Genomic DNA, 25,865 nt, shown 5'->3' with positions numbered 1-25,865 from the left:
TATGGGAAAGTAGAAAAATGAAAAAAATCCGGAAACAGCCTTATCTCAGCTGAATGCGCACACAAACAGACACCAATAGAAAAACACACCCACACAGTGAAATCATTGCAAAATCAATCAGTGAGTGTACAGAACTAAATCTTTTAAGATGTGAAATTCATTTGTGAGGTTTATGTTATGGGAAAGCAGAAAAATGAAAAAAATCCGGAAACAGCCTTATCTCAGCTGAATGCGCACACAAACAGACACTTATAGAAAAACACTTTCAAACAGTGAAATCTTTGCAAAATTAAACACTGAGGGTAAAGAAGTATATCTTATAAGATTTTAAGTTCATTTGTTAGGTTTATATTATGGGACAGTAGAAAATTTTTAAAAATCCGGAAACAGCCTTATCTCAGCTGAATGCGCACACAAACAGACACCAACAGAAAAACACATCCCAACAGTGAAATTATTGCAAAATCAAACACTGAGGGTACAGAACTAAATCTTTTAAGATGTTAACTTCATTTGTGAGGTTTATGTTATGGGACAGCAGAACAATTAAAAAAATTTCGAAAAAAACTCGCGCACTCATTCTATTGGGAACAATGACATGATGATGCTGAAGGTGGCTCCACATTCGCTTCCCATTTTCATTAAATTTCGATTCCACCTTAAAAAAAAATGCACGTTTCGGCCAGTAGGGAGAAGTGCAAATTCAGGAATTGTTGCAATAGAATTCAGTCAGCATTCATATTTGAGATGGACTTTCTCCTATAGTCCAAAGTAGATATGGAAATATAGGGGATCACTGGAAAAATAAGGAGCTGTAGTATGCAAAGCAGGTGACATATTTCATGGGAAATCATATTAGGCCACTAGAGGGCAGTGCAAAGTCACAAATTGTTGCAAAATAATTGTCAAACTCTTGACTTTTGAGCTTGATTTTCTCCAAAATTCTCAAACCAGGAAAATTCATCACAAATACCCGATCACGATATGACAATATCAAAATTCTAAGATCATATCTTGTCTCATGTCATGATATAGCTATAATATTGTCATGCCTTCCTCATCATAGTTCACATTCCATTTGTCAGAGATAAAATATGAATCCATAACCCATTTTGAGAGGCAGGTTCTCATAAGGTTGGGAAGTGTCAACTATTTGGGTTGCCACTGATGGGTAGACTCCCCTGTTTAAACTAACACCATGTTAGTTTTTGAAACCAGAAACAACCATAGTTATAAGAGAAGGGATGGATACTGATAGCTTGTCCACTACAAATCCACCTATAACTGCAACTTTGCAAACATGAAATGCAGAGCTGTCAATCACACACGGTGGGACTGACAGCTCTGCATTTAAATGTAAAATTAAATTTACATTGTGGACATGCAGCGCTACTGAAGAGGAACTAAGACCATAAACCCTTTAGAACAATGTATGCAGGGCACCAGACTAACTTTTTACTAGGATCACAGTAGCCCCCCCTATAACTGAATTTTTTAGGAGAGCAAGCAGAACATTTAGGGGCGCACACCTTAAACATTTCCTCTCATTTTCACTGTATTACTGATCAATACTTCGATAATAATTGAATAAATTGCAATGTGCTGTTTAGAATTCCCAGTGAATTTTTATTGTGCACTTGTTTGTTAAAGAATAAGATCACATAAGAGACATTAAGTGTACATAAAATACCATCACTGTCACTACAGTACAATTATTAACTAGAAGTGGCCCGGTACTGTCCAGTACACAGAACCGACACTTTTATTTGTGTACTGGCACATTTCACAAGATGCCGGTAATCTCTTATCAGTCCACTTGATTATGGTCCAGAGCAATAATGTCTCAGGGTACACTATGTGACGTTCACCTGTTCTCGCAAAAGTCAAGTGTTTATTCCTTGAGTTTGGAGTTTTTATTTTCTATCTAATCTCTATCTGGAAGACGACCGCTGTGGCGACCATCATCATGCTTCAAAAGCATGAGTTAGCTCATCCACACACTCATACTTTCTGATATAATAAAAATAAACATGGAGCTGGCAAGTTGAGGCTTGAAAATATCAGAGGACGATGCACAGAAGGGATTAAGCTGGGATATTGCCCGGTATCCTGGACTCTTGCTCAAAAATTAATAAATTGATAAAGTTGAACCTGAATTTTCCTTAACACTAAAACAAGGCCAGACCAAAAGTTTCACTCCCAGGGCTGGAGTATGCCAGGTGTAATATTATTAGATATTAATGTAGATGTTATGCAAGAATTTGATGCACAAGCCTGTTTTCTTTGTGTATTACCTTAATGACTCTGTCCTGGCAGTGCTGGATGATCTTACACAGCTCCTCTGTACCCTGAGACTCGAGACTCTGATGAAGGATCTGCTCAAACATCAATTAAAACACAATTTGTAGTTTTGTACCTAACTTTGTGACATACATGCATGTAACACCAGACAAACTGACTCATATAGGAATATCCCATGAAATAATGTGATAATGTACTACACCCAGTTCCACAGTCTGTATTGTGGCATGTCTGTAGACAACTATATCTATTTAACTGTCCACTGAGTTATCAAACCGCCAAAAGATGTTCGCCTTTAGTTCTACTGTGTCCTTGATCAATGCCACAGTTAGAACCCCATCATTCAACTATTTGTCAAACTCTAGTCAAACAGGAGCTACAGTGTAGGAAAATGATCAAGAAATAAAATAAGTGTCAATAAAATGATTAGCTCTCATAGAAACTTCCCATTGTGTTAACCAGTTAACCAATAACCTATATTAGACTGGTTAGTCAGTAGTTGAGGTTTCACCTCTCTCATGGGGATCTGGGCCCTTTGGACAAACACTGACGGGCTGCTCACGTCAAACTGTTGCTGCAGACCCTCAAGGCTCAGGTTCACCACCTTCTCATAGCAGCTGTGCATCTTAACTGGATGGAAAGCCAGCATGGAGATCTTCTCCATGTGCTGAGGAGGAAGACAAGAAGGGAGAGGAAGAGATGGATGAGGCATGGACAATTGTGTCTCACTATAAATATACTACTGCAAAAGTATCACTAATGTTACACTAGACAAATGCTGTTTAAATCACAAACATATTTGGAATAGGAGTATAGGAATTGCGGATAGATAACATTTGTTTTGTAAAGATCCAGATTCTTGTGCTTCAACTGCGAAAATCCGAGTGCATTTTCTATACATAATCATTATATATTGTGCTTCAATTTATTTTCTCATGTTATGGGTTTTATTTAAAGAGACCCAATTTTCAACCTTCACATAATGTCTCTAAGCAGGGATGGGAAGTATTTCTGATACATGTATTAAAAAAAATACATATTTAAAATACAAAATATGCTCTTTTCTGGAGATGATAAAAATTCCTTCAGATTTTGTACCAATATATTTCCATTATGTGTATTTTATTTAAAATACTGTAACATACATCCTTTGAAAAAAAATGATGACATAAGAAGACAAATTGCAGGATGCTGCTTCAGATTGGACGTCATGGTGCTTGTGCCTACTTTAATTTGCCAGGACTTGTTAAGATCACAATTAGTCTACATAAGAATTAAATTGAGTCAAGCGATTACCATCAGAGCTGAGTTTCAAGACTTTAGAGCTCACTCTGTCGTTTACATCGATGACAGTGTTAAAGTCGCCACATAAAATAATTTTGTATCCGACCAATAGCGGTTCTTTAAGTCTTTTAAAAAGTTGAAAAATGTTTGTTTTCTCATGAGAGGTGTACACGTGTATCGTTCGTATTTTTTCTCCTCAGTAAAAACTATCCAACATGAGCAATCTACAAGGAATTAAATTAGGAAATCATTCGTTTTACGAATAATAGTTACATCACCAGTTTTAGAAAAAAGATCCCACCATCAGCTTTACTTTCGCCAATAGAAATTACACTTAGACCTGCTGGATACCTTTACTCTTTACTTGTGTTTAGTCTCAGTTCTTGACAACATAATATGTCAAAGTCAGTTTTCACAAGAATTTAATTTGTTGGGCACTAAAAGAATTTGATTGGATGCCATGGGCATTCCAAGATGAAACTTTGGGGAAGGTCATAAATGTTTGGGGGGAAGCTATGGTGTGGGTTTGTCGTCATTTTATAATATATATACTGTATATATTTATATATATTTATTTTATAACAAGCTTTTCTTTTCTTTTTCTCTACCTCTACAAAAGGTGTTTCATGATCATCATCAGGCTCTGGAGCGGGGAATTCAGGAGTGGGAGAGAAAGAGCCAAAGTTGTTGCTGTAAGGGGGGCTCTCTGCTACAGCCTGTGGGTAAAGCGGGGGTGCTGCCGACTCGCTGACCCTGACCCTTATACCTATTCCAAGCCCTACCAGTAGAGGTCCCCCAAACCCCAATTTATGAAATGGAATAAAATGATATCAAAGTTTAGTTGGGGTGGCAAAAGACCCACGATAAGACTGGAAACTCTCCAGCTGCCAAAAGAAGAAGGAGGGATGAGACTTCCAAAATTAAAGGAATACTACCATGCGGCCCAATTGAGATATATTGTAGGTTGGTGCAAACCAGACACAGTGAAATGAAATAGAAAAAGAGTTTGGAGAAAACCCAGTACAGAATATAATTGGGGATAAAGAAACATACAAGAAGATTCAAAACCAAATAGACACAATCACGATGTTCACATACAAAATATGGTTCAGCATAATAAAAAAATATAAGATACAGAAAGACACTAATTTATTGAATATGATAGCAATTTTACACCGACTAGGTACGATATAGGATTTAAACAGTGGACAACCAAGGGAATCACAGCATGGTGTGTTTTGGTGAAAGATGACAGCTTGAGAGTTTCCAAAATATGACAGAAAAAAAGGATTTAGATAATCAATCATGAATTCTGTGGATTCCTGCAACTTAGAGACTACTATATGAAAGAGATCAGGATGGACCCCTCCTGAGAAGTGAATAGTGTGATCCAGATCATCATAATCAACGCATACAAAGAAACCACAATTAGAATTATATTGGGACTATATAAAAAAATGCTACAAAATACATAAAAAAAAAGATGGGAATCAGGATTTAACATAAAACTTAGTGATGAAGATTGGCTAAGATTGGTATAATCTGCCAGACATTAGCCTCATGTATGAAACAAAGTGATTTTGAAGCAGAAACATATTTAGGTTACAAGGTCAGAGCTGCAGTGACTTCCTGACAAGTACAAATGAGCATTTCATGGGTTGTACTGGCAACAGATATGACAAATGTTGGGTGGCTGGGAGATTGTTTTTTAATCAGTCTTGAATATGTCAAAGATTACCCACAATATTAACTTTGAAGCATTGTTAGTTTTGTGTAGCATCAGATAAAACATGTACTCCCTCCCCTCTTAATTTGAAAAGAGGACATTTGTAATATGGAAATGATTGAATATTTGGTGGTTTTGAGGAGGACTGATGCAGGACAAAAGTATTAATCTTTTATGACAACAATTCTTGGGAGTGAACATTCCTGCCATATACTCAAGTCTATGGTGAAAACAATGTTCAGTGTTCTATTGATCTATTAATAAAATGTTTTCATTTGAATTCCAATTTGCCAAGAGACCTTCTTACAAGAAAGTGTGCCATATGCACTAACACAGTGGAAATGAATCATAATGAAGCCTGAGGGTTAAGGAAACAGTTTGTCATCAACTAAATACTGTAGGTGTCCAAAGCCTGAGGGTCAACCTCTTTCCCCGGATGAAGCAGAATCCAGTCACGTTAACTGTGCGTTGTAAGAATGGAAAAGACGGTCATAAAAAAAAAATAATAATTACAACACCCACACTGTATCAACATTCAGAGTGGACCTAATTTTTAAGAATAGAGGGATAGATTTAGTGTATAGCCTACTTGTTAAATAGACAGGATACCTGCAGCAGCAGCACCAGCGAAGCTCTCTGAACAGATCAGCAATGTGACCCACAGTCCACACAACCGAAGACGCAGCCGAAACACAGCAAGCGGTTCCGCGAAAACGGGAGCTTTGCAGCTGCGGGTCCGGGTGAGAGGACATCGGTTCTCACAGTGGAACTGTTCAGACAGAAAGTCTGGCTCCCGTGTAACGTCGCAGACAACACCATCTCAGAGATAGGATACTGACTGCATTTAAACACTAAACTTTCGCAAAAAACAGCAAAGCGAAAAAGAAAAAAAAGAGCATGGAACATTTACATGTGCATATATTATTATTAACTATATTTCGATTAATGCGTGTGTGTTTAAATACATGTGTATGTATGTATTTTCAATGAGTGAAAAGACGTAGTTACTGTAATTAACGAACACATTTTAGCAATGGCCTGCTGTTTAGCTCATTATAATAATGTAAAATTTCACTTACCTCTACATTTTTGAGCATTTCCTGTGACATGTCAATAGCCTCCCTCTACCACCAACTTCCCCAGTAATTCCTTGGTCAGCGACTGATGCTGCAACTCCATTACATGTTCATCCACCTGCTGAGCAGACACTAACCTGTTCACGTTTTGGATATTAATCCGCTGCTGCTGTGGTGGGGAACTACGTTGCGTTGGAGTGTGATGATGGTCGATAATTATCTTAAAGCTACAGTAGTAGTTGAAATAAACTGCCCCTTTGTTTCACCATACATGCATGGCAGAAATGTTCGCTTCCAAGATTTTTTGTAATAAAAACATTACAGATCAATCCTCTGCATTCTTTGTGCTTTTGGATTTTTTTTTGAGGATATCTTTGGCTGTGTTGATGCAAATTGCTTCAAATTTGGTGTAGGTGAAGTTATTTTCCACTGTCAGGGAATATCAACATTTTTCATTATCATATAACACACTATTCAATCAATATCTGACGCTAAAATGATGTGGGTGTATTTTAGGGATATCATAGTATGGTGTGAATGTGGGTTTAGGAATAAATGTGTGTGTGTGTGTGTGTGTATGTGCAACTCCAGGCACTTCTTGTTCTCACATCAAGTTCAAATCGACATGATACACAGGCACCTACACCTACAAAGAGGCTCATACACACATTCACTCCTTTGAGTAAAAAACACAAACAGGCATCTTGAGGGACTTCAAAGACTTGCCCTCTACGTGAACCCAAACAAAAGTCTGGTTTTGTTTACACAGGTGCAATTACAGGTAAACACAATGTTTCACTTTGTTTGGGGCTCAATTCATCCTGACTGTCAAAGACACAGCCTCAGACGCTGAAGACCTCGACCTCATCAACATCAGTCACAATGTACTGAAAAAGAAAAAGGTTAAATAATTTATCAAAACTAACCCTAACCCTATCATATTATAGTGATTACATGTACAATAATTACATCAAATCAAACATAAGCTAGATGTTTTGTATGACCTGTGTGAATATCCGTTTTTGATGAAGTTTAAAATCCTTATTTTTTATCAGTAGTTTATGATTTTACTTTCACTGAACTCAGTACCACTTATACTTCATATACTAGTAGTATGGAGTACTTTTACTGTATACGTTTTGGAGGAATATAGGGTCAAAGTTCACTTTTTGCAACAAACAATAGGGTAACATTTTTTGATGAAGTATAAAATCCTTATTTTTTATCAGTAGTTTATGATTTTACTTTCACTGGACGTATTCAGCTGAGGTAAGGCTGTTTTCTGATTTTTTTCTTTTTTCTACTGTCCCATAATATAAACCTCACTAATGAAGTTAACATCATATAAGATATACTTCTGTACCCTCAGTGTTTGAATTTATAATGATTTCACTGTTTGGATGTGTTTTTCTATTTGTGTCTGTTTTTGTGTGCATTCAGCAGGGATACGGCTGTTTTCTGATTTTTTTCATTTTTTTATTGTCCCATAACATAAACCTCACAAATAAAGTTAACATCTCATAAGATATAGTTATATACCTTCAGTGTTTGATTTTGCAATGATTTTACTGTTTGAATGAGTTTTTCTATTTTTGTCTGTTTTTGTGTGCATTCAGCTGGAATACGACTGTTTTCTGATTTTTTTTCATTTTTCTACTGTCCCATAACATAAACCTCACAAATAAAGTTAACATCTTATAAGATATACTAATGTACCCTCGTCGTTCCTCTCGTCTTGGGACCACAAACGACATATGAAATATTCACACTCCTGCGACCTGTAGAAATGTAGTTCCTCCAAAACTTTCGCTCTGGCCAAAGGGTCTAAGACTGTATAGAGTCTGACATGACCTGATTTTAAGTTTTTGGACACAGGACTTTTTTCCCCTGGCCAAAAAAAACTGCCCAAAACACAGTCTGTAAAATTCAAACGTAAGAAAGGTGGGAAACTGTCTTTTCTTCAATAATTCCTAAAGGCAATGAGCCTGGATGCTGATTTCTCCGTATGTGTATCAGGGACTCCTGTCTGATCCAGGGTGCCGAGTTTCAGACCTGTGTAACCTTCGGAAAGGTCAAAGGTCAGCCGTTTAGGTGTGTTTTTTGTAATAATTCCTAAAGGCATTAAGCTAGGAGTCTGATTTTTCCTTATGTGTATCAGGGACTAAGGCTGATCGAGGGTATTTTAATCTTTTTTCTACTGTCCTATAATATGAAGTTAACATCTTATAAGGTATATTGATGTACCCTCAGTGTTTGAATTTATAATGATTTCACTGTTTGGATGTGTTTTTCTATTTGTGTCTGTTTTTGTGCGCATTCAGCAGGGATACGGCTGTTTTCGGATTTTTGTCATTTTTCTACTGTCCCATAACATAAACCTCACAAATAAAGTTAAAATCTTATAAGATATAGTTATATACCTTCAGTGTTTGATTTTGCAATGATTTCACTGTTTGGATGTGTTTTTCTATTTTTGTCTGTTTTTGTGTGCATTCAGCAGGGACACGGCTGTTTTCGGATTTTTTTTCTTTTTATTATTGTCCCATAACATAAACCTCACAAATAAAGTTAACATCTCATAAGATATATTTATATACCTTCAGTGTTTGATTTTGCAATGATTTCACTGTTTGGATGTGTTTTTCTATTTGTCTCTGTATTGTGTGCATTCAGCAGGGATACGGCTGTTTTCTGATTTTTTTAATTTTTCTACTGTCCCATAACATAAACCTCACAAATAAAGATAACATCTTATAAGATATAGTTATATACCTTCAGTGTTTGATTTTGCAATGATTTCACTGTTTGGATGTGTTTTTCTATTTGTCTCTGTTTTTTTTGTGCATTCAGCAGGGATACGGCTGTTTTCTGATTTTTTTCATTTTTTTATTGTCCCATAACATAAACCTCACAAATAAAGTTAACATCTCATAAGATATAGTTATATACCTTCAGTGTTTGATTTTGCAATGATTTTACTGTTTGAATGAGTTTTTCTATTTTTGTCTGTTTTTGTGTGCATTCAGCTGGAATACGACTGTTTTCTGATTTTTTTTCATTTTTCTACTGTCCCATAACATAAACCTCACAAATAAAGTTAACATCTTATAAGATATTCTTCGGTACCCTCAGTGTTTGATTTTGCAATGATTTCACTGTTTGTATGTGTTTTTCTATTTGTCTCTGTTTTTGTGCGCATTCAGCAGGGATACGGCTGTTTTCCTATTTTTTTTCATTTTTCTACTGTCCCATAACATAAACCTCACAAATAAAGTTAACATCTTATAAGACATATTAATGTACCCTCGTCGTTCCGCTCGTCTTGGGACCCCAAACGACAAATGAAATATTCACACTCCTGCGACCTGTAGAAATGTAGTTCCTCCAAAACTTCCACTCTGGCCAAAGGGTTTAAGACTGTATAGAGTCTGACATGACCTGATTTTCAGTTTTTGGACACAGGACTTTGGGCTTTTTTCCCACGGCCAAAAGAAACTGCCAAAAACACAGTCTGTAAAATTCAAACGTAAGAAAGGTGGGAAACTGTCTTTTCTTCAATAATTCCTAAAGGCAATGAGCCCGGATGTTGATTTCTCCTTATGTGTATCAGGGACTCCTGGTTGATCCAGGGTGCCGAGTTTCAGACCTGTGCAACCTTCGGAAAGGTCAAAGGTCAGCCGTTCGGGTGTGTTTTTTGTAATAATTCCTAAAAGCATTGAGCCAGGAGTCTGATTTTTCCGTATGTGTATCAGGGACTAAGGTTGATCCAGGGTGCCAAGTTTCAGACCTGTGCAACCTTCGAAAAGGTCAAAGGTCAGCCGTTCGGGTGTGTTTTTTGATTCATGATTTCACTGTTTGAATGTGTCTTCTATTTTTGTCTGTTTTTGTGCGCACTCAGCTGAAATACGACTGTTTTCTGATTTTTTTCATTTTTTTATTGTCCCATAACATAAACCTCACAAATAAAGTTAACATCTCATAAGATATAGTTATATACCTTCAGTATTTGATTTTGCAATGATTTCACTGTTTGAATGTGTTTTTCTATTTTTGTCTGTTTTTGTGCGCATTCAGCTGGAATACGACTGTTTTCTGATTTTTTTCATTTTTTTATTGTCCCATAACATAAACCTCACAAATAAAGTTAACATCTCATAAGATCTAGTTATATACCTTCAGTGTTTGATTTTGCAATGATTTCACTGTTTGAATGTGTCTTCTATTTTTGTCTGTTTTTGTGCGCATTCAGATGGAATACGACTGTTTTCTGATTTTTTTCATTTTTTTATTGTCCCATAACATAAACCTCACAAATAAAGTTAACATCTCATAAGATATAGTTATATACCCTCAGTGTTTGATTTTGCAATGATTTCACTGTTTGTATGTGTTTTTCTATTTGTCTCTGTTTTTGTGCGCATTCAGCAGGGATACGGCTGTTTTCCTATTTTTTTTCATTTTTCTACTGTCCCATAACATAAACCTCACAAATAAAGTTAACATCTTATAAGACATACTAATGTACCCTCGTCGTTCCGCTCGTCTTGGGACCCCAAACGACAAATGAAATATTCACACTCCTGCGACCTGTAGAAATGTAGTTCCTCCAAAACTTCCACTCTGGCCAAAGGGTCTAAGACTGTATAGAGTCTGACATGACCTGATTTTCAGTTTTTGGACACAGGACTTTGGGCTTTTTTCGCACGGCCAAAAGAAACTGCCAAAAACACAGTCTGTAAAATTCAAACGTAAGAAAGGTGGGAAACTGTCTTTTCTTCAATAATTCCTAAAGGCAATGAGCCCGGATGCTGATTTCTCCTTATGTGTATCAGGGACTCCTGGCTGATCCAGGGTGCCGAGTTTCAGACCTGTGCAACCTTCGGAAAGGTCAAAGGTCAGCCGTTCGGGTGTGTTTTTTGTAATAATTCCTAAAAGCATTGAGCCAGGAGTCTGATTTTTCCGTATGTGTATCAGGGACTAAGGCTGATCCAGGGTGCCAAGTTTCAGACCTGTGCAACCTTCGAAAAGGTCAAAGGTCAGCCGTTCGGGTGTGTTTTTTGATTCATGATTTCACTGTTTGAATGTGTCTTCTATTTTTGTCTGTTTTTGTGCGCATTCAGCTGAAATACGACTGTTTTCTGATTTTTTTCATTTTTTTATTGTCCCATAACATAAACCTCACAAATAAAGTTAACATCTCATAAGATATAGTTATATACCTTCAGTATTTGATTTTGCAATGATTTCACTGTTTGAATGTGTTTTTCTATTTTTGTCTGTTTTTGTGCGCATTCAGCTGGAATACGACTGTTTTCTGATTTTTTTCATTTTTTTATTGTCCCATAACATAAACCTCACAAATAAAGTTAACATCTCATAAGATCTAGTTATATACCTTCAGTGTTTGATTTTGCAATGATTTCACTGTTTGAATGTGTCTTCTATTTTTGTCTGTTTTTGTGCGCATTCAGATGGAATACGACTGTTTTCTGATTTTTTTCATTTTTTTATTGTCCCATAACATAAACCTCACAAATAAAGTTAACATCTCATAAGATATAGTTATATACCTTCAGTGTTTGATTTTGCAATGATTTCACTGTTTGAATGTGTTTTTCCATTTTTGTCTGTTTTTGTGCGCATTCAGCTGGAATACGACTGTTTTCTGATTTTTTTTCATTTTTCTACTGTCCCATAACATAAACCTCACAAATAAAGTTAACATCTTATAAGATATTCTTCGGTACCCTCAGTGTTTGATTTTGCAATGATTTCACTGTTTGTATGTGTTTTTCTATTTGTCTCTGTTTTTGTGCGCATTCAGCAGGGATACGGCTGTTTTCCTATTTTTTTTCATTTTTCTACTGTCCCATAACATAAACCTCACAAATAAAGTTAACATCTTATAAGACATACTAATGTACCCTCGTCGTTCCGCTCGTCTTGGGACCCCAAACGACAAATGAAATATTCACACTCCTGCGACCTGTAGAAATGTAGTTCCTCCAAAACTTCCACTCTGGCCAAAGGGTTTAAGACTGTATAGAGTCTGACATGACCTGATTTTCAGTTTTTGGACACAGGACTTTGGGCTTTTTTCCCACGGCCAAAAGAAACTGCCAAAAACACAGTCTGTAAAATTCAAACGTAAGAAAGGTGGGAAACTGTCTTTTCTTCAATAATTCCTAAAGGCAATGAGCCCGGATGTTGATTTCTCCTTATGTGTATCAGGGACTCCTGGCTGATCCAGGGTGCCGAGTTTCAGACCTGTGCAACCTTCGGAAAGGTCAAAGGTCAGCCGTTCGGGTGTGTTTTTTGTAATAATTCCTAAAAGCATTGAGCCAGGAGTCTGATTTTTCCGTATGTGTATCAGGGACTAAGGCTGATCCAGGGTGCCAAGTTTCAGACCTGTGCAACCTTCGAAAAGGTCAAAGGTCAGCCGTTCGGGTGTGTTTTTTGATTCATGATTTCACTGTTTGAATGTGTCTTCTATTTTTGTCTGTTTTTGTGCGCATTCAGCTGAAATACGACTGTTTTCTGATTTTTTTCATTTTTTTATTGTCCCATAACATAAACCTCACAAATAAAGTTAACATCTCATAAGATATAGTTATATACCTTCAGTATTTGATTTTGCAATGATTTCACTGTTTGAATGTGTTTTTCTATTTTTGTCTGTTTTTGTGCGCATTCAGCTGGAATACGACTGTTTTCTGATTTTTTTCATTTCTTTATTGTCCCATAACATAAACCTCACAAATAAAGTTAACATCTCATAAGATCTAGTTATATACCTTCAGTGTTTGATTTTGCAATGATTTCACTGTTTGAATGTGTCTTCTATTTTTGTCTGTTTTTGTGCGCATTCAGATGGAATACGACTGTTTTCTGATTTTTTTCATTTTTTTATTTTCCCATAACATAAACCTCACAAATAAAGTTAACATCTCATAAGATATAGTTATATACCTTCAGTGTTTGATTTTGCAATGATTTCACTGTTTGTATGTGTTTTTCTATTTGTCTCTGTTTTTGTGCGCATTCAGCAGGGATACGGCTGTTTTCATATTTTTTTTCATTTTACTACTGTCCCATAACATAAACCTCACAAATAAAGTTAACATCTTATAAGATATTCTTCGGTACCCTCAGTGTTTGATTTTGCAATGATTTCACTGTTTGTATGTGTTTTTCTATTTGTCTCTGTTTTTGTGTGCATTCAGCAGGGATACGGCTGTTTTCATATTTTTTTTCATTTTTCTACTGTCCCATAACATAAACCTCACAAATAAAGTTAACATCTTATAAGACATACTAATGTACCCTCGTCGTTCCGCTCGTCTTGGGACCCCAAACGACAAATGAAATATTCACACTCCTGCGACCTGTAGAAATGTAGTTCCTCCAAAACTTCCACTCTGGCCAAAGGGTCTAAGACTGTATAGAGTCTGACATGACCTGATTTTCAGTTTTTGGACACAGGACTTTGGGCTTTTTTCCCACGGCCAAAAGAAACTGCCAAAAACACAGTCTGTAAAATTCAAACGTAAGAAAGGTGGAAAACTGTCTTTTCTTCAATAATTCCTAAAGGCAATGAGCCCGGATGCTGATTTCTCCTTATGTGTATCTGGGACTCCTGGCTTATCCAGGGTGCCGAGTTTCAGACCTGTGCAACCTTCGGAAAGGTCAAAGGTCAGCCGTTCAGGTGTGTTTTTTGTAATAATTCCTAAAGGCATTGAGCCAGGAGTCTAATTTTTCCGTATGTGTATCAGGGATTTAGGCTTATCCCGGGTGCAGAGTTTCAGACCTGTGCAACCTTCGGAAAGGTCAAAGGTCAGCCGTTCGGGTGTGTTTTTTGTAATAATTCCTAATTGCATTAAGCCAGGAGTCTAATTTTTCCGTATGTGTATCAGGGATTTAGGCTTATCCCGGGTGCAGAGTTTCAGACCTGTGCAACCTTCGGAAAGGTCAAAGGTCAGCCGTTCGGGTGTGTTTTTTGTAATAATTCCTAAAGGCATTAAGCCAGGAGTCTGATTTCTCCGTATGTGTATCAGGGACTCCTGGCTGATCCAGGGTGCCGAGTTTCAGACCTGTGCAACCTTCGGAAAGGTCAATGGTCAGCCGTTCGGGTGTGTTTTTTGTAATAATTCCTAAAGGCATTGAGCCAGGAGTCTGATTTGTCCGTATGTGTATCAGGGACTAAGGCTGATCCAGGGTGCCGAGTTTCAGACCTGTGCAACCTTCGGAAAAGTCAATGGTCAGCCGTTCGGGTGTGTTTTTTGTAATAATTCCTAAAGGCATTGAGCCAGGAGTCTGATTTTTCCGTATGTGTATCAGGGATTTAGGCTTATCCCGGGTGCAGAGTTCCAGACCTGTGCAACCTTCGGAAAGGTCAATGGTCAGCCGTTCAGGTGTGTTTTTTGTAATAATTCCTAAAGGCATTGAGTCAGGAGTCTGATTTTTCCGTTTGTGTATCAGGGACTAAGGCTAATCTAGGGTGCCGAGTTTCAGACCTGTGCAACCTTCGGAAAGGTCAATGGTCAGCCGTTCGGGTGTGTTTTTTGTAATAATTCCAAAACTCATTAAGCCATTAGTCTGATTTTTCCGTATGTGTATCAGGGACTAAGGCTAATCCAGGGTGCCGAGTTTCAGACCCGTGCAAACTTTGGAAAGGTCAAAGGTCAGCCATTTGGGTGTGTTTTTTGTAATAATTCCTAAAGGCATTAAGCCAGGAGTCTGATTTTTCCGTATGTGTATCAGGGACTAAGGCTGATCGAGGGTATTTTAATCTTTTTTCTACTGTCCTATAATATGAAGTTAACATCTTATAAGGTATATTGATGTACCCTCAGTGTTTGAATTTATAATGATTTCACTGTTTGGATGTGTTTTTCTATTTGTGTCTGTTTTTGTGCGCATTCAGCAGGGATACGGCTGTTTTCGGATTTTTTTAATTTTTCTACTGTCCCATAACATAAACCTCACAAATAAAGTTAAAATCTTATAAGATATAGTTATATACCTTCAGTGTTTGATTTTGCAATGATTTCACTGTTTGGATGTGTTTTTCTATTTGTCTCTGTTTTTGTGTGCATTCAGCAGGGATACGGCTGTTTTCTGATTTTTTTCATTTTTTTATTGTCCCATAACATAAACCTCACAAATATAGTTAACATCTCATAAGATATAGTTATATACCTTCAGTGATTGATTTTGCAATGATTTCACTGTTTGAATGTGTTTTTCTATTTGTGTCTGTTTTTGTGCGCATTCAGCAGGGATACGGCTGTTTTCGGATTTTTTTCATTTTTCTAATGTCCCATAACATAAACCTCACAAATAAAGTTAAAATCTTATAAGATATAGTTATATACCTCCAGTGTTCAATTTTGCAATGATTTCACTGTTTGTATGTGTTTTTCTATTTGTCTCTTTTTTTGTGCGCATTCAGCAGGGATACGGCTGTTTTCTGATTTTTTTCATTTTTCTACTGTCCCATAACATAAAGCTCACAAATAAAGTTAAAATCTTATAAGATCTAGTTATTTACCTCCAGTGTTTGATTTTGCAATGATTTCACTGTTTGAATGTGTTTTTCTATTTTTGTCTGTTTTTGTGCGCATTCAGCTGGAATACGACTGTTTTCTGATCTTTTTTCATTTTTCTACTGTCCCATAACATAAACCTCACAAATAAAGTTAACATCTTATAAGATATACTTATGTACCCTTGTCGTTCCGCTCGTCTTGGGACCCCAAACGACATATGAAATATTCACACTCCTGCGACCTGTAGAAATGTAGTTCCTCCAAAACTTCCACTTTGGCCAAAAAATCTAAGACTGTATAGAGTCTGACATGACCTGATTTTCAGTTTTTGGACACAGGACTTTGGGCTTTTTTCCCCCTGGCCAAAAAAAACTGCCATAAACACAGTCTGTAAAATTCAAACGTAAGAAAGGTGGGAAACTGTCTTTTCTTCAATAACTCCTAAAGGCAATGAGCCCGGATGCTGATTTCTCCGCATGTGTATCAGGGACTCCTGGCTGATCCAGGGTGCCGAGTTTCAGACCTGTGCAACCTTCGGAAAGATCAAAGGTCAGCCGTTCGGGTGTGTTTTTTGTAATAATTCCTAAAGGCATTAAGCCAGGAGTCTGATTTTTCCGTATGTGTATCAGGGACTAAGGCTAATCCAGGGTGCCGAGTTTCAGACCCGTGCAACCTTTGGAAAGGTCAAAGGTCAGCCGTTCGGGTGTGTTTTTTGTAATAATTCCTAAAGGCATTGAGCCAGGAGTCTAATTTTTCCGTATGTGTATCAGGGACTAAGGCTGATCCAGGTTGCCGAGTTTCAGACCTGTGCAATCTTCAAAAAGGTCAATGGTCAGCCGTTCGGGTGTGTTTTTTGTAATAATTCCTAAAGGCATTGAGCCAGGAGTCTGATTTTTCCGTATGTGTATCAGGGATTTAGGTTAATCTAGGGTGCCGAGTTTCAGACCTGTGAAACCTTCGGAAAGGTCAAAGGTCAGCCGTTTAGGTGTGTTTTTTGGAATAATTCCTAAAGGCATTAAGCCAGGAGTCTGATTTTTCCTTATGTGTATCAGGACCTAAGGCTGATCTAGGGTGCCGAGTTTCAGACCTGTGCAACCTTCGGAAAGGTCAAAGGTCAGCCGTTCGGGTGTGTTTTTTGTAATAATTCCTTAAGGCATTAAGCCAGGAGTCTGATTTTTCCGTATGTGTATCAGGGACTAAGGCTGATCGAGGGTATTTTAATCTTTTTTCTACTGTCCTATAATATGAAGTTAACATCTTATAAGGTATATTGATGTACCCTCAGTGTTTGAATTTATAATGATTTCACTGTTTGGATGTGTTTTTCTATTTTTGTCTGTTTTTGTGCGCATTCAGCTGGAATACGACTGTTTTCTGATTTTTTTTTCATTTTTCTACTGTCCCATAACATAAACCTCACAAATAAAGTTAACATCTTATAAGATATTCTTCGGTACCCTCAGTGTTTGATTTTGCAATGATTTCACTGTTTGTATGTGTTTTTCTATTTGTCTCTGTTTTTGTGCGCATTCAGCAGGGATACGGCTGTTTTCGGATTTTTTTCATTTTTTTATTGTCCCATAACATAAACCTCACAAATAAAGTTAACATCTCATAAGATATAGTTATATACCTTCAGTGTTTGATTTTGCAATGATTTCACTGTTTGAATGTGTTTTTCTATTTTTGTCTGTTTTTGTGCGCATTCAACAGGGATACGGCTGTTTTCATATTTTTTTTCATTTTTCTACTGTCCCATAACATAAACCTTTCAAATAAAGTTAACATCTTATAAGATATTCTTCGGTACCCTCAGTGTTTGATTTTGCAATGATTTCACTGTTTGTATGTGTTTTTCTATTTGTCTCTGTTTTTGTGCGCATTCAGCAGGGATACGGCTGTTTTCATATTTTTTTTCATTTTTCTACTGTCCCATAACATAAACCTCACAAATAAAGTTAACATCTTATAAGACATACTAATGTACCCTCGTCGTTCCGCTCGTCTTGGGACCCCAAACGACAAATGAAATATTCACACTCCTGCGACCTGTAGAAATGTAGTTCCTCCAAAACTTCCACTCTGGCCAAAGGGTCTAAGACTGTATAGAGTCTGACATGACCTGATTTTCAGTTTTTGGAGACAGGACTTTGGGCTTTTTTCCCACGGCCAAAAGAAACTGCCAAAAACACAGTCTGTAAAATTCAAACGTAAGAAAGGTGGGAAACTGTCTTTTCTTCAATAATTCCTAAAGGCAATGAGCCCGGATGCTGATTTCTCCTTATGTGTATAAGGGACTAAGGCTAATCCAGGGTGCTGAGTTTCAGACCCGTGCAACCTTTGGAAAGGTCAAAGGTCAGCCGTTCGGGTGTGTTTTTTGTAATAATTCCTAAAGGCATTGAGCCAGGAGTCTAATTTTTCCTTATGTGTATCAGGGACTAAGGCTGATCCAGGGTGCCGAGTTTCAGACCTGTGCAATCTTCAAAAAGGTCAATTGTCAGCCGTTCGGGTGTGTTTTTTGTAATAATTCCTAAAGGCATTGAGCCAGGAGTCTGATTTTTCCGTATGTGTATCAGGGATTTAGGTTAATCTAGGGTGCCGAGTTTCAGACCTGTGTAACCTTCGGAAAGGTCAAAGGTCAGCCGTTTAGGTGTGTTTTTTGGAATAATTCCTAAAGGCATTAAGCCAGGAGTCTGATTTTTCCTTATGTGTATCAGGACCTAAGGCTGATCTAGGGTGCCGAGTTTCAGACCTGTGCAACCTTCGGAAAGGTCAAAGGTCAGCCGTTCGGGTGTGTTTTTTGTAATAATTCCTTAAGGCATTAAGCCAGGAGTCTGATTTTTCCGTATGTGTATCAGGGACCAAGGCTGATCGAGGGTATTTTAATCTTTTTTCTACTGTCCTATAATATGAAGTTAACATCTTATAAGGTATATTGATGTACCCTCAGTGTTTGAATTTATAATGATTTCACTGTTTGGATGGGTTTTTCTATTTTTGTCTGTTTTTGTGCGCATTCAGCTGGAATACGACTGTTTTCTGATTTTTTTTAATTTTTCTACTGTCCCATAACATAAACCTCACAAATAAAGTTAACATCTTATAAGATATTCTTCGGTACCCTCAGTGTTTGATTTTGCAATGATTTCACTGTTTGTATGTGTTTTTCTATTTGTCTCTGTTTTTGTGCGCATTCAGCAGGGATACGGCTGTTTTCATATTTTTTTTCATTTTACTACTGTCCCATAACATAAACCTCACAAATAAAGTTAACATCTTATAAGATATTCTTCGGTACCCTCAGTGTTTGATTTTGCAATGATTTCACTGTTTGTATGTGTTTTTCTATTTGTCTCTGTTTTTGTGTGCATTCAGCAGGGATACGGCTGTTTTCATATTTTTTTTCATTTTTCTACTGTCCCATAACATAAACCTCACAAATAAAGTTAACATCTTATAAGACATACTAATGTACCCTCGTCGTTCCGCTCGTCTTGGGACCCCAAACGACAAATGAAATATTCACACTCCTGCGACCTGTAGAAATGTAGTTCCTCCAAAACTTCCACTCTGGCCAAAGGGTCTAAGACTGTATAGAGTCTGACATGACCTGATTTTCAGTTTTTGGACACAGGACTTTGGGCTTTTTTCCCACGGCCAAAAGAAACTGCCAAAAACACAGTCTGTAAAATTCAAACGTAAGAAAGGTGGAAAACTGTCTTTTCTTCAATAATTCCTAAAGGCAATGAGCCCGGATGCTGATTTCTCCTTATGTGTATCAGGGACTCCTGGCTGATCCAGGGTGCCGAGTTTCAGACCTGTGCAACCTTCGGAAAGGTCAAAGGTCAGCCGTTCAGGTGTGTTTTTTGTAATAATTCCTAAAGGCATTGAGCAAGGAGTCTAATTTTTCCGTATGTGTATCAGGGATTTAGGCTTATCCCGGGTGCAGAGTTTCAGACCTGTGCAACCTTCGGAAAGGTCAAAGGTCAGCCGTTCGGGTGTGTTTTTTGTAATAATTCCTAAAGGCATTAAGCCAGGAGTCTAATTTTTCCGTATGTGTATCAGGGATTTAGGCTTATCCCGGGTGCAGAGTTTCAGACCTGTGCAACCTTCGGAAAGGTCAAAGGTCAGCCGTTCGGGTGTGTTTTTTGTAATAATTCCTAAAGGCATTGAGCCAGGAGTCTAATTTTTCCGTATGTGTATCAGGGACTAAGGCTGATCCAGGGTGCCAAGTTTCAGACCTGTGCAACCTTCGGAAAGGTCAATGGTCAGCCGTTCGGGTGTGTTTTTTGTAATAATTCCTAAAGGCATTGAGCCAGGAGTCTGATTTTTCCGTATGTGTATCAGGGATTTAGGCTTATCCCGGGTGCAGAGTTTCAGACCTGTGCACCCTTCGGAAAGGTCAAAGGTCAGCCGTTCGGGTGTGTTTTTTGTAATAATTCCTAAAGGCATTAAGCCAGGAGTCTGATTTTTCCGTATGTGTATCAGGGACTAAGGCTGATCGAGGGTATTTTAATCTTTTTTCTACTGTCCTATAATATGAAGTTAACATCTTATAAGGTATATTGATGTACCCTCAGTGTTTGAATTTATAATGATTTCACTGTTTGGATGTGTTTTTCTATTTGTGTCTGTTTTTGTGCGCATTCAGCAGGGATACGGCTGTTTTCTGATTTTTTTCATTTTTTTATTATCCCATAACATAAACCTCACAAATAAAGTTAACATCTCATAAGATATAGTTATATACCTTCAGTGTTTGATTTTGCAATGATTTCACTGTTTGGATGTGTTTTTCTAATTGTCTCTGTTTTTGTGTGCATTCAGCAGGGATACGGCTGTTTTCTGATTTTTTTCATTTTTTTTATTATCCCATAACATAAACCTCACAAATAAAGTTAACATCTCATAAGATGTAGTTATATACCTTCAGTGTTTGATTTTGCAATGATTTCACTGTTTGAATGTGTCTTCTATTTTTGTCTCTGTTTTTGTGCGCATTCAGCTGGAATACGACTGTTTTCTGATTTTTTTTCATTTTTCTACTGTCCCATACCATAAACCTCACAAATAAAGTTAACATCTCATAAGATATAGTTATATACCTTCAGTGTTTGATTTTGCAATGAGTTCACTGTTTGAATGTGTTTTTCTATTTTTGTCTGTTTTTGTGCGCATACAGCTGGAATACGACTGTTTTCTGATTTTTTTTCATTTTTCTACTGTCCCATAACATAAACCTCACAAATAAAGTTAACATCTTATAAGATATTCTTCGGTACCCTCAGTGTTTGATTTTGCAATGATTTCACTGTTTGTATGTGTTTTTCTATTTGTCTCTGTTTTTGTGTGCATTCAGCAGGGATACGGCTGTTTTCATATTTTTTTTCATTTTTCTACTGTCCCATAACATAAACCTCACAAATAAAGTTAACATCTTATAAGACATACTAATGTACCCTCGTCGTTCCGCTCGTCTTGGGACCCCAAACGACAAATGAAATATTCACACTCCTGCGACCTGTAGAAATGTAGTTCCTCCAAAACTTCCACTCTGGCCAAAGGGTCTAAGACTGTATAGAGTCTGACATGACCTGATTTTCAGTTTTTGGACACAGGACTTTGGGCTTTTTTCGCACGGCCAAAAGAAACTGCCAAAAACACAGTCTGTAAAATTCAAACGTAAGAAAGGTGGGAAACTGTCTTTTCTTCAATAATTCCTAAAGGCAATGAGCCCGGATGCTGATTTCTCCTTATGTGTATCAGGGACTCCTGGCTGATCCAGGGTGCCGAGTTTCAGACCTGTGCAACCTTCGGAAAGGTCAAAGGTCAGCCGTTCGGGTGTGTTTTTTGTAATAATTCCTAAAGGCATTGAGCCAGGAGTCTAATTTTTCCGTATGTGTATCAGGGATTTAGGCTTATCCCGGGTGCAGAGTTTCAGACCTGTGCAACCTTCGGAAAGGTCAATGGTCAGCCGTTCGGGTGTGTTTTTTGTAATAATTCCTAAAGGCATTAAGCCAGGAGTCTGATTTTTCCGTATGTGTATAAGGGACTAAGGCTAATCCAGGGTGCCGAGTTTCAGACCCGTGCAACCTTTGGAAAGGTCAAAGGTCAGCCGTTCGGGTGTGTTTTTTGTAATAATTCCTAAAGGCATTGAGCCAGGAGTCTGATTTGTCCGTATGTGTATCAGGGACTAAGGCTGATCCAGGGTGCCAAGTTTCAGACCTGTGCAACCTTCGGAAAGGTCAATGGTCAGCCGTTCGGGTGTGTTTTTTGTAATAATTCCTAAAGGCATTGAGCCAGGAGTCTGATTTTTCCGTATGTGTATCAGGGATTTAGGCTTATCCCGGGTGCAGAGTTTCAGACCTGTGCACCCTTCGGAAAGGTCAAAGGTCAGCCGTTTGGGTGTGTTTTTTGTAATAATTCCTAAAGGCATTAAGCCAGGAGTCTGATTTTTCCGTATGTGTATCAGGGACTAAGGCTGATCGAGGGTATTTTAATCTTTTTTCTACTGTCCTATAATATGAAGTTAACATCTTATAAGGTATATTGATGTACCCTCAGTGTTTGAATTTATAATGATTTCACTGTTTGGATGTGTTTTTCTATTTGTGTCTGTTTTTGTGCGCATTCAGCAGGGATACGGCTGTTTTCTGATTTTTTTCATTTTTTTATTATCCCATAACATAAACCTCACAAATAAAGTTAACATCTCATAAGATATAGTTATATACCTTCAGTGTTTGATTTTGCAATGATTTCACTGTTTGGATGTGTCTTCTATTTTTGTCTGTTTGTGCGCATTCAGATGGAATACGACTGTTTTCTGATTTTTTTCATTTTTTTATTATCCCATAACATAAACCTCACAAATATAGTTAACATCTCATAAGATATAGTTATATACCTTCAGTGTTTGATTTTGCAATGATTTCACTGTACAAATGTAGTTCCTCCAAAACTTCCACTCTGGCCAAAGGGTCTAAGACTGTATAGAGTCTGACATGACCTGATTTTCAGTTTTTGGACACAGGATTTTGGGCTTTTTTCCCACGGCCAAAAGAAACTGCCAAAAACACAGTCTGTAAAATTCAAACGTAAGAAAGGTGGGAAACTGTCTTTTCTTGATTTTTCCGTATGTGTATCAGGGATTTAGGCTTATCCCGGGTGCAGAGTTTCAGACCTGTGCACCCTTCGGAAAGGTCAAAGGTCAGCCGTTCGGGTGTGTTTTTTGTAATAATTCCTAAAGGCATTAAGCCAGGAGTCTGATTTTTCCGTATGTGTATCAGGGACTAAGGCTGATCGAGGGTATTTTAATCTTTTTTCTACTGTCCTATAATATGAAGTTAACATCTTATAAGGTATATTGATGTACCCTCAGTGTTTGAATTTATAATGATTTCACTGTTTGGATGTGTTTTTCTATTTGTGTCTGTTTTTGTGCGCATTCAGCAGGGATACGGCTGTTTTCTGATTGTTTTCATTTTTTTATTATCCCATAACATAAACCTCACAAATAAAGTTAACATCTCATAAGATATAGTTATATACCTTCAGTGTTTGATTTTGCAATGATTTCACTGTTTGGATGTGTTTTTCTAATTGTCTCTGTTTTTGTGTGCATTCAGCAGGGATACGGCTGTTTTCTGATTTTTTTCATTTTTTTTATTATCCCATAACATAAACCTCACAAATAAAGTTAACATCTCATAAGATGTAGTTATATACCTTCAGTGTTTGATTTTGCAATGATTTCACTGTTTGAATGTGTCTTCTATTTTTGTCTCTGTTTTTGTGCGCATTCAGCTGGAATACGACTGTTTTCTGATTTTTTTTCATTTTTCTACTGTCCCATACCATAAACCTCACAAATAAAGTTAACATCTCATAAGATATAGTTATATACCTTCAGTGTTTGATTTTGCAATGAGTTCACTGTTTGAATGTGTTTTTCTATTTTTGTCTGTTTTTGTGCGCATACAGCTGGAATACGACTGTTTTCTGATTTTTTTTCATTTTTCTACTGTCCCATAACATAAACCTCACAAATAAAGTTAACATCTTATAAGATATTCTTCGGTACCCTCAGTGTTTGATTTTGCAATGATTTCACTGTTTGTATGTGTTTTTCTATTTGTCTCTGTTTTTGTGTGCATTCAGCAGGGATACGGCTGTTTTCATATTTTTTTTCATTTTTCTACTGTCCCATAACATAAACCTCACAAATAAAGTTAACATCTTATAAGACATACTAATGTACCCTCGTCGTTCCGCTCGTCTTGGGACCCCAAACGACAAATGAAATATTCACACTCCTGCGACCTGTAGAAATGTAGTTCCTCCAAAACTTCCACTCTGGCCAAAGGGTCTAAGACTGTATAGAGTCTGACATGACCTGATTTTCAGTTTTTGGACACAGGACTTTGGGCTTTTTTCGCACGGCCAAAAGAAACTGCCAAAAACACAGTCTGTAAAATTCAAACGTAAGAAAGGTGGGAAACTGTCTTTTCTTCAATAATTCCTAAAGGCAATGAGCCCGGATGCTGATTTCTCCTTATGTGTATCAGGGACTCCTGGCTGATCCAGGGTGCCGAGTTTCAGACCTGTGCAACCTTCGGAAAGGTCAAAGGTCAGCCGTTCGGGTGTGTTTTTTGTAATAATTCCTAAAGGCATTGAGCCAGGAGTCTAATTTTTCCGTATGTGTATCAGGGATTTAGGCTTATCCCGGGTGCAGAGTTTCAGACCTGTGCAACCTTCGGAAAGGTCAATGGTCAGCCGTTCGGGTGTGTTTTTTGTAATAATTCCTAAAGGCATTAGGCATTAAGCCAGGAGTCTGATTTTTCCGTATGTGTATAAGGGACTAAGGCTAATCAGGGTGCCGAGTTTCAGACCCGTGCAACCTTTGGAAAGGTCAAAGGTCAGCCGTTCGGGTGTGTTTTTTGTAATAATTCCTAAAGGCATTGAGCCAGGAGTCTGATTTGTCCGTATGTGTATCAGGGACTAAGGCTGATCCAGGGTGCCAAGTTTCAGACCTGTGCAACCTTCGGAAAGGTCAATGGTCAGCCGTTCGGGTGTGTTTTTTGTAATAATTCCTAAAGGCATTGAGCAGGAGTCTGATATTTCCGTATGTGTATCAGGGATTTAGGCTTATCCCGGGTGCAGAGTTTCAGACCTGTGCACCCTTCGGAAAGGTCAAAGTCAGCCGTTCGGGTGTGTTTTTTGTAATAATTCCTAAAGGCATTAAGCCAGGAGTCTGATTTTTCCGTATGTGTATCAGGACTAAGGCTGATCGAGGGTATTTTAATCTTTTTTCTACTGTCCTATAATATGAAGTTAACATCTTATAAGGTATATTGATGTACCCTCAGTGTTTGAATTTATAATGATTTCACTGTTTGGATGTGTTTTTCTATTTGTGTCTGTTTTTGTGCGCATTCAGCAGGATACGGCTGTTTTCCTGATTTTTTTCATTTTTTTATTATCCCATAACATAAACCTCACAAATAAAGTTAACATCTCATAAGATATAGTTATATACCTACAGTGTTTGATTTTGCAATGATTTCACTGTTTGGATGTGTCTTCTATTTTTGTCTGTTTGTGCGCATTCAGATGGAATACGACTGTTTTCTGATTTTTTCATTTTTTTATTATCCCATAACATAAACCTCACAAATATAGTTAACATCTCATAAGATATAGTTATATACCTTCAGTGTTTGATTTTGCAATGATTTCACTGTTTGTATGTGTTTTTCTATTTGTCTCTGTTTTTGTGTGCATTCAGCAGGGATACGGCTGTTTTCATATTTTTTCATTTTTCTACTGTCCCATAACATAAACCTCACAAATAAAGTTAACATCTTATAAGACATACTAATGTACCCTCGTCGTTCCACTCGTCTTGGGACCCCAAAAGACAAATGAAAT

Source organism: Solea solea, chromosome 2 (assembly GCF_958295425.1).
Source record: "Solea solea chromosome 2, fSolSol10.1, whole genome shotgun sequence".
In the NCBI taxonomy this organism is placed as follows: Eukaryota; Metazoa; Chordata; class Actinopteri; order Pleuronectiformes; family Soleidae; genus Solea; species Solea solea.
The sequence above is the reverse complement of the archived record's forward strand: the minus strand, read 5'-3'. Positions refer to the sequence as shown.